Source organism: Triticum aestivum, chromosome 6A (assembly GCF_018294505.1).
Source record: "Triticum aestivum cultivar Chinese Spring chromosome 6A, IWGSC CS RefSeq v2.1, whole genome shotgun sequence".
Taxonomy (NCBI): domain Eukaryota; kingdom Viridiplantae; phylum Streptophyta; class Magnoliopsida; order Poales; family Poaceae; genus Triticum; species Triticum aestivum.
This window is the reverse complement of record NC_057809.1, coordinates 257,552,665-257,569,594: the sequence shown is the minus strand read 5'-3', so window position 1 is coordinate 257,569,594 and position 16,930 is coordinate 257,552,665. Positions and strand designations below refer to the sequence as shown.

The following is a 16,930-nucleotide window of genomic DNA, read 5'->3' as shown; positions in this document are numbered from 1 at the left end:
ACATGTTGGTCCCACCAAAAATCCTAACGTTCACTGAACTAAATCGGTCTGACCGAGTTTAGCTATTTGGTCCCACCGAGTTCGGTAAATTGTGTGTAATAGTTAGATTTTTTGTGGAGGCTATATATACCCCTCCACCCATTCTCCATTCGTGGAGAGAGCTATCAAAACATGCTTACACTTCCACCATTCATTTTTTGAGAGAGAACCACCTACTCATGTGTTGAGACCAAGATATTCCAATCCAACCACAAGAATCTTGATATCTAGCCTTCCCCAAGTTGCTTTCCACTCAAATCATCTTTTCAAAAAATCCAAATCTGTGAGAGAGAGTTGAGTGTTGGGAGACTATCATTTGAAGCACAAGAGCAAGGAGTTCATCATGAACACACCATATATTACCTTTTGGAGAGTGGTGTCTCCTAGATTGGTTAGGTGTCACTTGGGAGCCTCCAACAAGATTGTGGAGTTGAACCAAGGAGTTTGGAAGGACAAGGAGATCGCCTACTTCATGAAGATCTACCCAAGTGAGGCAAGTCCTTCATGGGCGATGGCCATGGTGGGATAGACAAGGTTGCTTCTTCATGGACCCTTCATGGGAGGAGTCCTCCATGGACTCACGCAACCGTTACCCTTCGTGGGTTGAAGTCTCCATCAACGTGGATGTACGAGAGCACCATCTATCGGAACCACGCCAAAAATCTCGGTGTCTACATTGTGTTTGCTCCCTCCAAACTCCTCCCCTTTACCTTCATATGCAATGATTTACATTCCGCTGCTATATTCTTAAATTTGCATGTGTAGGTTGATTGCTTGACTTGTGATAAGTTGCTAAAATCTGCTAAGACTTAAAATTGGGAAAATGATAGATTTTTATTTGGTCAAGTTGTCTAATCACCCCCCCTCTAGACATAATTTCGATCCTACAGAGGGTGAACAGGATTCCCATTACAGCCTAGGAGGTGCTTTCCCAGGCTTCACCCAGGCTAGGTCCCCCCCCCCCCGCGGGAGGCACTGCGGCAGGCTACCTCGTGGCCATCGTGACCCGTCGGTGGCAGTGGCGATCGACAAGACGAAAGTGCCACGGGACTGACGGAAGGCAGGCCCCCGCCGGCCTGGTCCTCGAGGTCTTCAAGGCCTCACGAGGCCGAAGGGTCCCTCGCAACCCAGAGTTGTGCCCCGGTTGTACCCCCTGATACAACCAATATTTTCATAACGTATTGTGCTAACCTTGAAACGCAGGTGAACCATGCTTCGATAACACACTCGCGAAGCGGCAGCCGGACAAAGCGCATGCCAGGCGCGTGGCGGCGCCCCGACGTGAGGTGGGACCTCGAGGGTCTCCGGGGGCTCGAGAGCCCCACTAGGCCCAGGATGCTCGCTGGGGCTTGGAGCCTCTCGGGTCATCACAACCTGACGCCCGCCCCCCGCCCCACCCCGAAATCAAAAGACTCAGGTGGAGTCTGGAAGCTTGCAGTGGGAGATAGCTAGGCGAGCGGTGGCCCGTGTGGCCACCCGCCGCCGGCCGCGAGATCGGAGACCCCACACTGGAGCAGGCCCTCTTAGGAGAGGACGCCCATGGGTTCTCACCCACGTTGGGGGCCCGTCCAGGATGGCCTGTGCCACCAGGCATGCCGGCGCGTGCTTGCAGGCGAGGGGCGGGGTCCCCATCCGGAAGGCAGGGAGTGCCCTGCACCCCTTCAAGCTTTAACCGTGACACTCTCACGTAATAATGAGTGGGGTTGTACACGCCCCGAAGTCTCCCTGTGCGCCGCCCCTTAGCCTCACTGGGGCTCCCACCCATGCCCAAGTGGACGCCCCGTGCTGCGTTGGCGGACGACACGGTCAAACAACGACTATGCCCACACCCAAGTGGAAGCCCCATGCACCGCGCTGGCGGACGATACGGTCAAACAACGACTATGCCCACGCCCACGTGGAGGCCCCATGCTACGTGTTGGTGGGAAGACTAACTTAGGTGCCGGACACGACTGTTCTTTGCTTTCTCTTGTAACCAATCTGCCACTTTTTGGAATGAAATATGAAGTTCTTGCTTCTTTAGTCGCAAGGGAATGAGATTTTTTCTGCAGCATTGTCCATTTCATGAGTTTTCTCTTAAGGTACTAGGAACAACCTTAGCAGTAGCGTTGGCTTTTGGACTAGCAGTAGTGGAGGTACCCGCGCTACTGCTACGGCGCTACAGCTAATTTTTAGAAGTAGCGCTTGTTTTACCCCACGTTACTGCTAAATAGACGTACCAGTAGCGCTAGTGCCCCATGCTACTAGTATTCCACCCCCACGCTACTACTAATGGAATAGTAGTATCACTTCTATAATACCCCCACGCTACCAGTAGCTAATTAGGAATTAAAAAAATCAATCAATTCCATTTTATGCATACAATTCCGAAAACACAATAGCGATGGAAATGTCCTTATTCTTATTCTACCATCACATAGTTGTCGTGTCTACTATTACACACTTCCTCATTCTACCTGTTCTCACTCCAATAATAAAGAAAAATGAAAAGGAAAAATAGAGATAATCTGCTAGTGAAATGTCCTTATTCCTGAGTAATATTCAACGGAACGGTGCAACTGCACTGCAGTGTCATGGATTCACTCTGCCTCTTCAACATCTCATTATCCTGCAGCAATGGAAATGAGCATCAGCAAGGCATATAGATATAGTGAATAAATGGAGAGGAAGCATAAGCTCAGATGATACAAGAGATTGGTAGTAAAATTCTGATACAATGAGAATATGCACTGAAATTTGCTCCAAAATTACCTTTTGCAACTCTTCAAATCTTTTGGTTGAAGTAGATAGTGAGGTCTCAACCTACTCCCTCCTGTGAGAAACAGGTCCCCTCAACTTCTTATCATTTGCACGAAAAGAGAGGGGAAGTTACTGTACCTTTGCAAGAAAAATAAGAAACCAGAATAGAAAAAGAGTATGGGTTGTTGGATGAACATAGACATGAAAAGCATGATAAAGAACACCCTTTACCTAGTGGAATTATAGTGAGTTTTTACAATGATTTTGCAGTAGATTTACAGTTCATTAGAAATAGAGATACATTGCATTAGAAGCAGATTCACAGTAAATTAGTAAAAGATTTATAGTAAAAACTGTTCACACTAAAAGAAACTATAATTTTCGTTGACAAATTGCAGTGAAAACCACTTACAGTTACACTTAAAATAGGGCAATTTGTGTGAGTTATAGTGGATTTGCCGAATTGCATTTGCACTAGGAAACTAGTCCTAACATATCAACATTTTGATCAGCATTATAAATCCCATTGTGAATCCAAGGAAATCAAAAGTTCTATAAGATATGGCTAGAAAACACTGGACAGAACAGAAAGTAGCCACTGCTTTGCTGTGTGGAAAATTTCCCGGCTTTACTTCACTATGGATAGGATAAAGAATCAATAAAGAAAACACCCACATTAAAACTTTTGCATCAATGTTTGCAGTTTGGACCATCAGTTAAAATAAATGCACTAGCAAGTTAGTCTCTACATCAACCAGCCATTGAGACATGCATTTACTGACATGTACTTGGAGCCGCAGTTGCTTCAGATACTCAATGAGTATGGCCTCGTCAAGCATGGATGCCTTGTCAGTCTGTAACCACACAAGCACTACCAAACTCAATAGCCCCGAATTCAAGGACAAAGAAAAACAAAGTGGTACAGTAGATGGTTTTGTGGTGCCGACCTTGTTGGAATTGGGTATCAGGATCTGCAATGCCTTCATCTTCTCGTTAATCCTGCTCCTCCGCCGCTTCACCCCAATCAAGCAAGCAAGCAAGCAATGATCAGCCAAGAAAATAGGGCGAGAAGAGCAGAAAAGCGGTGTGAAACTCAGGGGAAAATGGTTGACGACGGGGAACCGGGCCACCACCCTCTCGGAGAGGTTGTGCACCTCGGCGGCGCGGGTGCACTTGCTGCTGGACCCCCCTCCCCCGCGCGGGCAGTCGGATGTCCCATGCGACTCGGGCTCGGACGAACCGCCCATCTCGCTCTTGTAGAACCCAGTGGCGCCTTCTAAGTGCCGTCTAAATCTGCTCATTGCAGAAAAATTATACCCCAAAGCTGAAGAAATATTCAGTTACAAGAAATGAAGTAATATTCATTTAGAAGATTTTAGTGGTATACATTGACAGAATTTCAGTCCTTTAAAACCTACGAGCATCCATCCATAAAAGCATAATCACTTCAATTATATATAAGCTACTTCATAACAAAAGAAACTATACCGAAACACTAATTAACTCTGAAGTAGTGAATTAATCACTGCAAATCAGCTATTTGTTTCTTTCCACTCCTAAATTGCATAAGAAAATCTTCAGCTGTTATTTTACTCTATGCTTACTAGCTACAACCTATTGGATAGAAAAACACCTTCCATTGTATTATGATGTAGCTTGTGTAATTAATCTCAGAGTAGAAAATGCACGCTAAGTACTTGTGGTATAAAATGTAAAATAAATGATTTTTCCCTTAACCATCACTGTCTCTAAACAACACTTTTTATTTAGTACAAAATCTGTGACCTAATTAGAACTTACTCCAACTAGTTAACATGAAAGAATCTACACTGAAAAGGCATAATCAAAGAGTTGGACTTCAGTATAGCAAGATTAAATTCCCAGTGGAGAGAGCGTGGGCAGGTTGCCCTTGCTGCTGACAGGCTAACTTGCATGCGGCGCTGGCGGCGCCTACGCATAAGCACGGCCGTGACGAGACATCGGCGGTCAAGGAGGCATTAGTGGCGGGATTAAACGCAAAAGAAATGTTTATAAGGTGATGATAAGTCATTACCAAGCAACCTGATAGCAAATTCTTCTACGCACCGAGAATAACCTAAAATTAGTACGCATTTTGGTCCAATTGGTCAGGGTCCAAAATGCAGGTCAAGACCAACTATATCAACAGCTATAAGAACCTCTCCCTCATGCATGCCTCTTATGCTACCTTACAAGAATTCCTACAAACAGTGCACACAATTATGCCAGCAATCATTCAGAATACTCTAGTACAGTACATGGAAATCAGTAGCAAACAAAACAATTCACGCATAGAATGAATGCACCAGCTCAGACATTCAATCGATAGCAACCTAGTACAGCACCAAAGGTTCGTTCTTTTCAATTAAGAGAAGGCCGACAGCTAATGCATCCAGCCTGTCGGCCGTATATCCGCCGGAATCCACCCTGACCTGCCCCAGAAACACACATATCAAGCACCTAGGACTCAAAACAGCCTGGAGGAGGAGACACGAGGGGCACCTCGGGCTCGACGAGGGGCTTGCACTGCAGGAGCTGCTCGATCTGCTCGTCGAGGTCGGCACGCAGATTCCCCATCCTCCCCTCCGCCCACCAGGCACACGTCGACCCCTCCCTCCCGGAATGTCTCCGCTCCCCCGTTCGCCGGCGCCGGAACCCTGGCACCAGATCTATCGGGAGAGGCGACCGCGAGTGGGGGGAGGAGGGAGGAGGAGGAGGGGGCGCGAAGCGGTGAGAGGTGCGGAGAGGCAGAGGAGGACGCGGGTGGAATAGCTCGAAGAAATATTTATCCATGGGTCTCCGTATGGCCGTCGTTTGGGGGCGGAGGAGGCATCGGCGGCGGCGGGATTGGGAGGAGCGGGGGCGGAGGAAAGATTTGGTGGGGTGTGAGAATGAGAGGGACTGGGGCATGTTGATTAGTTGTAGCGCGGGGCAAAGGTGCCGCGCTGTAACCAAGTGGGTTGACCCTGTCTATCCATAATAGTAGCGAGGGGTGGTATACCCGTGTTATTACTATCAACTTAGTAGTAGCGCGGATTTTAAACCCGCGCTGCTACTATGGTTCGTTCTGGGGGCACTGTGATGATCATTTACTAGTAGCGTGGGAAATGTAGGCCCACGTTACTGCTATTCTCTAGTAGTAGCGCATTATTTTACCCGCGCTACTTCTAAGTAGTAGAAGCATGGGGCTCTTACCCCTCGCTACTGCTAAGCATCTAGCTATAAGGTATTTCCTAGTAGTGGGTAGCCATGTCTGCTTGCTCGCCCGCCGACTGATTGCTCTGCGAATGGGGTTAGACCAGTGCCCACATCTAAGTCATCCCGAGCACGACCATTCTACTGCTCCGCGAATGGGGCTAGCAGGCGAAGCTTGCCCAGGATCCTTGATGAGCACCGGTCTCGTGGTCCTGTCCGGGCGTCATGGCCCGATGTAACATAATCAAGCTACCCCTACTCAGGAGTCGCAGACGCACAGTGAACAGGGTAAAGGCGGCTTAAGGGAGTATATTGTCGATTCATACATGCATCGCAAAGGGGTCTTTCCCAAAATACTCTTACATCCCCACGGGGTCATGTTCAAAACCTTGGTAGGAGATAGGAAAAAGACAACCTAGGGAGACATGCAGTCATCATCGCTACTATCATCGTCGTCGTTGTCGCCATCGTTGCTACCACCATTAGCCTCGGGCTGGCCTTCGCCACCTGTAGAAGTGAACTCCATGATCAGGTCGTCCACGTGGTCCTCCACTCGTCCTTCCAGGGTGCCCCTAATTTCCACAGGCACGGAAGCTATCACAGCCTTGAGGTCGAAGTCGGGGTCAAAGTGAAGAAGATGGCTAAAGACGCGCCAGGACACACAGACAAGAAGATCGCGGCTCTTCTCTTCGACGAGTTGGCACATCTTCTCAGCCCCACCTTCAAGGAATTCCATGCCCCTAGTGAAGAAGCCGAGGTAGCCAGCGTCGTCAGCAACGAGCGGGCTGGAGACGTCCTCGGCGCAGATGCCGCTCAGGGCCCAACAGGGCCTCTGCTCAAGGGCTTGGAACATCTGGGACCGCGTGTGATGTAGTCCCCGGGCTCGGTTCGCCACATCTGATGCCCGCTCCACGAGGGAGGTGACATCCGCCACCTGCTCGTAAGGAGAGGAAAACTCCGTTTTAGCTGCAGCCTGGGTGTCCAACACGGCTTCCTCGCGTAGCTCTGCTTCGCCTAACTTCTTTTTGAGATCGTCGGCCTCGCCCTTCTGCTCGTCGCGCCATTTGCAGAAGCGGGACTCTTGAAGCTTCAATCTCACGCGGTAGTCCTGGGAGGGGCACGGCGGACCCCCTCGACCCTCTCCTTGGCCTCCTCCTAGGCAGTCTCCTCGTGAGAGGCCAGAGCGGCCTCCGTGTTCATTACCTAGCGCTCCATCGCCTCCAGCCGATCGTGCTCCAGCTCCTGCTCTGACGCCACCAGCTCCAACACCTCCCCCAGAGCGCGAAGCTCCTACTCGCGGCTCGAAGGCCCACTCGTTGGGGCGAGGGCGGTGACACCATGATCTCGGCCTTGCCGCTCCAGAGACGCGATGGAGGCCAAGAGCACCTGCTCGCGCCTCTCGGCGGCCTCACACCGCTGGTCCGCGGCCTCGGCTTCCTGAAGGCACGGTCACGGGCCTCTTTGGCTGTTGTGGTAGATGCCCCGTCCTTCGCGCGAGTGGCTTCATGTTGGAGGTGGCTGAAGTTCATGGCCACTTCGAGCCGGTGCCACTCCCGCTCCAAGCGCTGATCTTCGGCCTCAAGCTCCACCTCAAGCCGGCCCAACGTGCCCCTCGCGCCCTGAAGGAGGCCGAGCCGGATGGCACCCCAAATGCGCGCAAGCTCCAATGCCCGGCCAGGGATCTGATCCGCGCCCCTGGCTGGGGCAGGGGCACCGAAAGATCCAGCAACATCAGACGGCAGCTTAGGGCCAGTTGACTCGGTGCCCACCCTCATGGCTTGAGGCGTGGCCCCGCACTAGATCGACATCAGGCCGCTCTTCGGCTTGTGGCAGCCCCAGGGGTCGCCAGGCGGCATAGGGATGAGCGGCGGCACCACCCATGTAAGCTCTACGCCGCCCTCGTCGGAGGCCCGCCTCGGGGCCTCGGGGTCGTGGACCACCAGTAGACACCTCAGGAGAACCACAACCCCTTCAAAATATGCAGGCTCGAGTTAGGGATACTCCGACACTCCGGAGGATGGCAACGGGGGCTCCTTGACCTCTTAGTCTAGTTGGGACCTATGAAACGGAGGCTTAGGAGGACTCGACAAGCAGAGGTTAGGAAAAGCGAAAGGCTTACTCATCCATGGTGATCCACTTCCTCTTCTTCGAGGCTCATGGGGCCGAGCCTCTGTAGCTATCGTGCTTCCCCCTCTTCCAGGGAGTGCAGAGGCTGGAAGTCAACCTGCTAGAACTTGGTGCGAGGCCCCTCGTGCTCGGTGTGGTAGGTGTGCCCTGGGGACGGACATCTCCCTCGCCGATCGGAGCCGCGGGGGCGGATTGTTGTGGGGCAGGCGCCCCGGCAAGTTCCTCCACGACCGCGCTGGGAGCTTCATCCTCAGGGCCCCTGGTTCCAGGTGCCACCAGGAGGGGGTTGTCGCGAGGCCCAGTGTGGCCTTCAGGGCGCAGCCCCCACTCATCGAAGTGCGGCATCGCCCTGGCACCAGAAATAGCCTCACCCTTTCATGAGTTTGCTTTTATATTATCACCTGAATGTCCGGTGCTTTGCCACCATGAATGTTGTGCGCCCTCACAAACCCGTCCGCGACCGCCTCATGAGTAAGGACTGGCACGACATCTATGCTCGGGTCTGTCCCTGCAGCGTCACCATACCCAAGTGGCTGAGCTCTGTCTCGCGGGCTAGCTCCCGTGTACGTCACCTCCCGTGGTCCTTGGTGCCTTGTTCTCGCATGAGCTAATCGAGAGTGGATGAGTCAGTGCGCGTGACCCGGTGCTTCGCCGCTATGGGAACCGCGTGCGGTTGTCTTTCTTTAGGATTGTTGCATGAGAAGACTGGGCAAGGCGTATGTGCTCGGGTCAGTCCCTACAACATCGATAAACCCAATGGGTGAGCTATGTCTGGCGAGCCCGCCCCGTTCACATCACCTCCTTGGGTCATTGTTGTTTGGCCTTCTCATGTGATTTCCTCTGGAGATTCACTCGACAGAGGCCACCTAAACATCTCGCACGACCCTTACACATGTTCTGAACCAAAAATTCAGGCACAACCCGCCTTGAGGTAGGGCCTCGTGAGTCCCGCGCTGGCTCACGGGTGCCCATATACACCTCCTCTAGTCTTGCCATGCTAGCCACGTGTTAGGGCGGGGTTGTGCATGCCCCGGAGTCTACCCCCCGAGGGAGCTCCCACCCACGCACCAGTGGAAGCCCCATGCTCCGCACTAGCGGACGACATGGTCGAGGAGCGGCTATGCCCATGCAAGAGTGCAAGCACCATGCTCCGCGCTGGTGAATAAACACTTGAGGGCACCTTAATGGTTGTAATAACCTCAGGAGGGCCAATAGGCTCGCTGCCCAGCCTCACCGCACTGTTTTCCCCATGGGAGGCCCGCGCGTGGGGGCTGGGCACTGGGGTTGTGCCCAGGTCACGCCCGGCGCACGCCACCTCACCAGGTCCTTCACACTTGGTTTTCTCGCGACCCTCCCAGGAAAAAGCTGGCAAGGAAAGGTATGGGGACTCCAAGTTAATTCAGACGCTACTCACGTTTCCTTCATGAGGGCCATTCGAACGTCAAGGGCCCCCCCCGAGCATAGCGACTCAGACGCCCCAATGGAGGTGGCTGAAGACACACATCGCGGCCGCGGTGAAGAGCGCGTGGCACTCCCCCTCCACCATGGAGTCCACTCCAGCGGCGACACCTTCAAGCGCTTGGACAAGCTTGGGGAGAAGCCCAAAAAGGCCATCCTCTGGAGACGCCAGCGGCTCCTCGTACCTGTCCCCGTAAAGGGAATGCAATGCCATGCGAGACCTTAGCTCGAGGGAGACGAAGGCTTCGCGCCCCGCGGCTGCCGCCTTCTCGGCGGCGGCGAGGGTCTTCTCCCTGGCTTCTAGCTGGGCCTTCTCCTTAGAGACAAGCTTGGCATGGGACGCCTAGGCCCTGTCCACATCCTCCTTCAGCTTGCCCGGGCGGCCCTGCTCTGCAGCTTTGTCCTTGGCCGCCTGGGCCAGCTCGGCGTCGCGGTCAGCGAGTGCATCCTCCCAGGCTTTAAGCTCCTCCTCCCATTCTTGGAGCCGAGCTTGCTCCTCGCGGAGGGCCTTCAGCCCGGCTTCTGTCATGTTGCAACGCTCCTCGGCGGATGCTGCGTTAGCCAGCGCCACGTCGTGAGCCATCGTGGCCTCCTTCCTGCCCTCCGTGGCAGCAGCCTCGGCCCGGCCCCAGGCTGCCCTGACAGACGCGTTGACTTGGAACCACCCCGAGATCTGCCACATCCTCCATGTCACCATGCACCTGTCGGCACCCTTAATGTCGGTCCGGAGCTGCTCCAGCATGGTGTAGGCTTCCTCCAGAGCATCGGGCCTAGTGACGGGGCCGTAGTCCGCCAACGCGAGGGCCTGGGGAGGAGGTGGCAGCGGCGCCTGGACTGGTGCCGTCGCAGCAGCAAGGGCCACAGGGGGCTCTAGAGCCCCCGAACCCCCCGCAGGTGCGACGAGGACCGGCGGCTCACGAAGGCGGCCTTCTCTTGAGGCTCTACCACCACACTTTGAGGGGCCTGTTCCGTCACAGGGGAGCGCGAGGTGACCTCCTCCGTCGGTGCCATGGTCGCCGTGGCCGCGGCGGGTGTGGTGCCTCTGGTGTCCTGGCTTCCTCCTTCGTCTTCTTCATAGCGGTCTCCACCCTGGTCACCAGGAGGGGAGTGTTATGGGCACGACATCAAGGATGGCAAACAAAGGTAAAGTAAGATGCTCACTCGTCAGCAGCGATGTATGCCCTCTCCCTGACCGGGGCCAGGACGCCCCCAATCTTCTTGAGCATGGGCTTTGCTACGCCCTTAGGATTGGCGAGACACACATCGACTGGCCTCGGTGCGGCGGCGACGGAGGGTGAGGCTGAGGCGTCGCCTCGAAGAGGGGATGCTGCCGCGCCCTTCTTCGGAGTCGCTCAGCCTAGCCTCCGCAAGGGGGTGGCCTCGAACCTCGTGACGACGCCGGTGGAGCGCGGGGATCCCTCGACCGGGTGCTCGGCGTCGTCGTCGTCATTAGAGAGACTGCAGATAAGCTCGCTCTACGATGGGGGAGAGGTCTCCACCACATCGTCTCTAGTCGCCTTCGAGTCCTCCGCCCCCTTCCCCTTGGAGTCCTAACCGGAAGACACCGACACCGGGGAGGTGGGGAGCCTGTGCGGCACGAGCCCTAGCTCGTCGAAGACGGGCATGGCGGCGACCAGCTCCACCCCGTCGCCACGATGATACATCGGGACGTAGGCCACAGGGAGGCTGCCCAGGTCCTTCTCCAGCAGAGTGTGCATGGCCTTGTCCAGCTCCTCACCTATCAAGCTCCCTGGGCACAACCGGATGTCGTCCCTCGTGCCCTTGAAATCCCACATGGGGCGTGAGTGTGCCTGGAGCTGGGCCAGGCGCTGCATCAGGAACTCCTTAACAAGCATGGCCCTCGTCAGTACCCCAAACTCCATGTCCACCTTCATCTTCCTCAGGACCGGTGCCGCCCGGGGGTCGGCGAGCTTCTCATGAGCCCACTAGTCTAGCTTCTCTGGCATTTCGGCCGGCAATTCCAGCCACGCACGGAGGCCCCTGGCGTCCATGATGACCCACTTGCACCAGAAGTTCTCCACCTTCTTCCCAGCCCTCATGAGCACGTTGCCCCTATGGACCATGGCGAAGGAGATGGAGGCGGAGTGCTGGTTTGGGTTGTGCATCCGGAGGTAGAAGAAGTGCCAGAGGAGCGCGACGGAGGGCATCACACCCATGAATGCCTCACAGTAGAAGGCGAAGATGGACAGGAGAAGGATGGAGTTGGGCTGGAGGTGCAGAGCCTGAACCTGGTAGTGGTCGAGGACCATGGTGAATAACTTGGAGAAAGGCAGAACGAGCCCCGCGAAGACACAATCGAGGAAGAAGGGATAGAACGCCTCCGCCAAGGTCCATGGTTCAGTGGAGCCGGCCAGGAGCAATGTCTCCTTCCGCTCGTTGTGGTTGCTCGCCGTCAGCGGGAGCGCATCGGCAAGGTGCCTCTCCTCCATGATGGAGGATGCACCGAGGGCCAGCGCAGGAGAGGAGGAGTAGCTCGCAGACTACACGGGCGACTTCACCTTACCAGGCGCCATCGGCAAAGAACTTCGAGGAGAGATTCGGCAGATCTGGAGATGCTCTTGACAAGAAGAAACGGGATCTGGAGCAAGACAAAGCGAAGGCAATGAAGGCTCGGTGGCAGGCGCCAGTCTTTTTGTCAGCCTGGGCAGTTGCCGAGGAAGCGTGGGGAAGTGGAGACGCCCACGTGATAACCCACAAGTATAGGGGATCGCAACAATTTTCGAGGGTAGAGTATTCAACCCAAATTTGTTGATTCGACACAAGGGGAGCCAAAGAATATTCTCAAGTATTAGCAGCTAAGTTGTCAATTCAACCACACCTGGAAACTTAATATCTGCAGCAAAGTGTTTAGTAGCAAAGTAATATGATAGTATTGGTAACGGTAGCAAAAGGTAACAGTAGTAAAAGCAATGTTTTTGGTATTTTGTAGTGATGATAGCAATAGTAACGGGAAAGTAAATAAGCGAAGAACAATATATGAAAAGCTCGTAGGCAATGGATCAGCGATGGAGAATTATGCCGGATCCGGTTCATCATGTAACAGTCATAACCTAGGGTGACACAGAACTAGCTCCAGTTCATTGATGTAATGTAGGCATGTATTCCGAACATAGTCATACGTGCTTATGGAAAAGAACTTGCATGACATGTTTTGTCCTACCCTCCCGTGGCAGCGGGGTCCTTACGGAAACTAAGGGATATTAAGGCCTCCTTTTAATAGAGAACCGGAACAAAGCATTAACACATAGTGAATACATGAACTCCTCAAACTATGGTCATCACCAGTAAGTATCCCGATTATTGTCACTTCGGGGTTAACGGATCATAACACATAATAGGTGACTATAGACTTGCAAGATAGGATCAAGAACACTCATATATTGATGAAAACATAATAGGTTCAGATCTGAAATCATGGCACTCGGGCCCTAGTGACAAGCATTAAGCATAGCAAAGTCATAGCAACATCAATCTCAGAACATAGTGGACACTAGGGATCAAACCCTAACAAAACTAACTCGATTACATGATAGATCCCAACCAACCCATCACCGTCCAGCAAGCCTACGATGGAATTACTCACGCACGGCGGTGAGCATCATGAAATTGGTGATGGAGGATGGTTGATGATGATGATGGCAATGGATTCCCCTCTCTGGAGCCCCGAACAGACTCCACATCAGCCCTCCCGAGAGGTTTTAGGGCTTGGCAGCGGCTCTGTATCATAAAACGCGATGATTTCTTCTCTCAGATTTTTTTCTCATCGAAACTCAATATATGGAGGTGGAGTTGGAGTCGGAGAGGCAACAGGGGGCCCACGAGGTAGGGGGCGCGCCCTAGGGGGGAAGGCGCGCCCCCCACCATCGTGGCAAGGTGGTGGGCCCCTGGCCTTCATCTTTGGCAGGTATTTTCTTATTTTTTGAAAAGTGGCTCCATGAAGTTTCAGGTCATTCCGAGAACGTTTTCTCCTGCACATAAATAACACCATGGTAATTCTGCTGAAAACAACGTCAGTCCGGGTTAGTTCCATTCAAACCATGCAAGTTAGAGTCCAAAAAAAGGGCAAAAGTGTTTGGAAAAGTAGATACGTTGGAGATGTATCAACTCCCCCAAGCTTAAACCTTTGCTTGTCCTCAAGCGATTCAGTTGACAAACTGAAGGTGATAAAGAAAAACTTTTACAAACTCTGTTTGCTCTTGTTGTTGTAAATATGTAAAGCCAACATTCAAGTTTTCAGCAAAGATTATAACTAACCACATTTGCAATAACGCATAGGTCTCAAGTTTACTCATATCAATAGCATAATCAACTAGCGAGCCATAATAATAAATCTCAGATGACAACACTTTCTCAAAACAATCATAATATGATATAACAAGTTGGTATCTCGCTAGCCCTTTCTGAGACCGCAAAACATAAATGCAGAGCACCTTTAAAGACCAAGGACTGACTAGACATTGTAATTCATGGTAAAAGAGATCCAGTCAAGTCATACTCAATGTAAATTAACAGTAATGAATGCAAATGACAGTGGTGCTCTCCAACTGGTGCTTTTTAATAAGAGGATGATGACTCAGCATAAAAGTAAATAGATAGGCCCTTCGCAGAGGGAAGCAGGGATTTGTAGAGGTGCCAGAGCTCGGTTTTGAAACAGAGGTGAATAATATTTTGAGCGATATACTTTCATTGTCAACATAACAACCAAGAGATGGCGATATCTTCCATGCTACACACATTATAGGCAGTTCCCAAACAGAATGGTAAAGTTTATACTCCCCCTTCCACCAACAAGCATCAATCCATGGCTTTCTCGAAACAACGAGTGCCTCCAACTAACAAGAGTCCCAGGGGGAGTTTTGTTTGCAATTATTTTGATTTAGTTTGCATAAAGCATGGGACTGGGCATCCCGGTGACCAGCCATTTATCTCGTGAGTGAGGAGCGGAGTCCACTCCTCTTGAGAATAACCCGCCTAACATGGGAGATAAAGACAGCCCTAGTTGATACATGAGCTATTCGAGTATACAAAACATGATATTTATTTGAAGGTTTAGAGTTTGGCACATACAAATTTACTTGGAACGGCAGGTAGATACCGTATATAGGTAGGTATAGTGGACTCATGTGGAATAACTTTGGGGTTTAAGGAGTTTGGATGCACACGCAGTATTCCCGCTTAGTACAGGTGAAAGCTGGCAAAAGACTGGGAAGCGACCAGCTAGAGAGCGACAACAGTCATTAACATGCATTAAAATTAACCAACACCGAATGCAAGCATGAGTAGGATATAATCCACCATGAACATAAATATCGTGAAGGCTATGTTGATTTTGTTTCAACTACATGCGTGAACATGTGCCAAGTCAAGTCACTTAAGTCATTCAGAGGAGGATACCACCCTATCATACCACATCATAACCATTTTAATAGCATGTTGGAACGCAAGGTAAACCATTATAACTCATAGCTAATCAAGCATGGCACAAGAAACTATGATCTCTAGTTGTCATTACAAACATGTTTATTCATAATAGGCTGAATCAGGAACGATGAACTAATCATATTTACAAAAACAAAAGAGGTCAAGTTCATACCAGCTTTTCTCATCTCAGCTAGTCCATCATATATCATCATAATTGCCTTTCACTTGCACGACCGAATAGTGTGAATAATAATAGTAGTGCGTGTGCATTGGACTAAGCTGGAATCTGCAAGCATTCAATAAAAAGGAGAAGACAAGGAAATATGGGCTCTTTTGTCAGATCAACAATAATGCATATAAGAGCCACTTTAACAATTTAATTATGGTCTTCTCCTATCGACCCCCAAAGAAAAGAAAAGAAATAAAACTATTTACACGGGAAAGCTCCCAACAAGCAAAAGAAGAACAGGAAATATTTTTGGGTTTTCTTTTTAATTACTACTACAAGCATGGAAATTAAAACTAGCTAGAAGCCACAACTAATTTTTTTGGTTTTTCTTCAAGTTTATTAAACACACAAGAAGAAAGCATAAAAAGGAAATTAAACTAGCATGGATGATACAATGAAAAAGTATGAGCACCGACATCTAGCAATGAGTGTGTGAACATAAATGTAATGTCGGTGGGAAATACGTACTCCCCCAAGCTTAGGCTTTTGGCCTAAGTTGGTCTATGGCCACGGCTGGCCTGGCGGATACCCACAATAGTAGTTGGGGTCGTACTGCGATGAAGAAGAAGAAGGCTCCGATTGCCACTGGCTGGCAATCATCTCCGGATCCCACTGGAAATTAGACTGTCGCGAGGGATCAAATTGTGGTTCTGGCTCTGGCTCCTCGGCTGGTGCAGGGTTCCAGTAGCCTTGAATAGCCTTCAACGGAACAAGGTACGTGCCTTAAGATAGATCAAACAAAGAAGGAGCAGGCATGGTAATAGTCTCAGGATGATGTTTATGGAAGAACAATTGATATTTAAGCTCTCCTTCCCTATTCTTAACAATAAAATCATGTGTCACCATACTTTTATAATCTAGATAAACACGGGGCAGCACCTTTTCTTCCTTCTCAGCATGCCTAATAGGTACGTTAAAATGTGCAGCTAGGCGTGAGGCATAGATGCCTCCAAAGATGTGTCCCTTTGTACGGTTCAGACTTAACCGTATAGCAATAACACCGCCGATGCTAAAAGTGTTATCACTGTATAAATCTTGGAGCAAAATAATAATATCAGGGATACTAAGGTTTCCCCAGTTTCCACGACCAATTAAGCAACGACTAGCAAATAATGCAAAGTAACATAAAACAGGAAAATGTATGCTAGTGATTCGTGCATCAGAAACTTTCCTAGTTTCCCCTACAGTGATGGTATCAATAAACCCCTCCACATCATCACGATGTGGTTCTTCTGTCTTGCCCTCAAAAGGGAGTAGACAAATCCGACAAAAATCATAAAGTGACATCTCCTTATGCTCATCATATAAATGAAACTCCACCGTAGGTGGTGAGTTCCTAGAATGAAAATGAAAGTTTTGCACAAAGGTATTTGTGAGTAAGAGATACTGATCGCATTGGTCATGGAGGAAAGCAGTGAGGCCTGCATTATGAGCCAATTCATGAAAATCTTCATAAATCCCGGCTGCTCATAAGAAATCCTCGGAAGGCCATTCACACACCCGAACCTCCGTGGTGCGCGGCAGATTATACTTAGGCTTCGGTGCCTTTTTCTTCGAGCTCCGCTCGATGAGCCCCTTAATAGTCTCCTCATCATTTTCTGAAAAATTCTGAAATTTTTAGTAACTTCAAAATAAAAGTAAACCAAACTCAATAATATTGATAGCAACTACTCCTACAAGTGC

The 16,930-nt window shown here is 50.8% G+C and overlaps 1 long non-coding RNA gene across 6 annotated transcripts; it reads right to left on the bottom strand.

The window, feature by feature from the left end:
• Positions 1-2,367: 2,367 nt before the first annotated feature.
• LOC123127395 (uncharacterized) lies at positions 2,368-5,730 on the bottom strand. Of its 6 annotated transcripts, none has more exons than XR_006462449.1 (5): positions 5,299-5,722; positions 5,130-5,228; positions 3,726-4,071; positions 2,791-3,632; positions 2,368-2,647 (listed from the first exon to the last, which is right to left on the bottom strand). It is a non-coding gene; the product is annotated as an uncharacterized lncRNA (long non-coding RNA). The 6 variants fall into 6 exon arrangements; XR_006462452.1 differs by lacking the exon at positions 5,130-5,228 and having other exon boundaries at positions 3,726-3,791; positions 3,933-4,071; positions 5,299-5,721; XR_006462451.1 differs by having other exon boundaries at positions 2,791-3,791; positions 3,933-5,228; positions 5,299-5,730.
• Between the last annotated feature and the right edge of the window lie 11,200 nt (positions 5,731-16,930).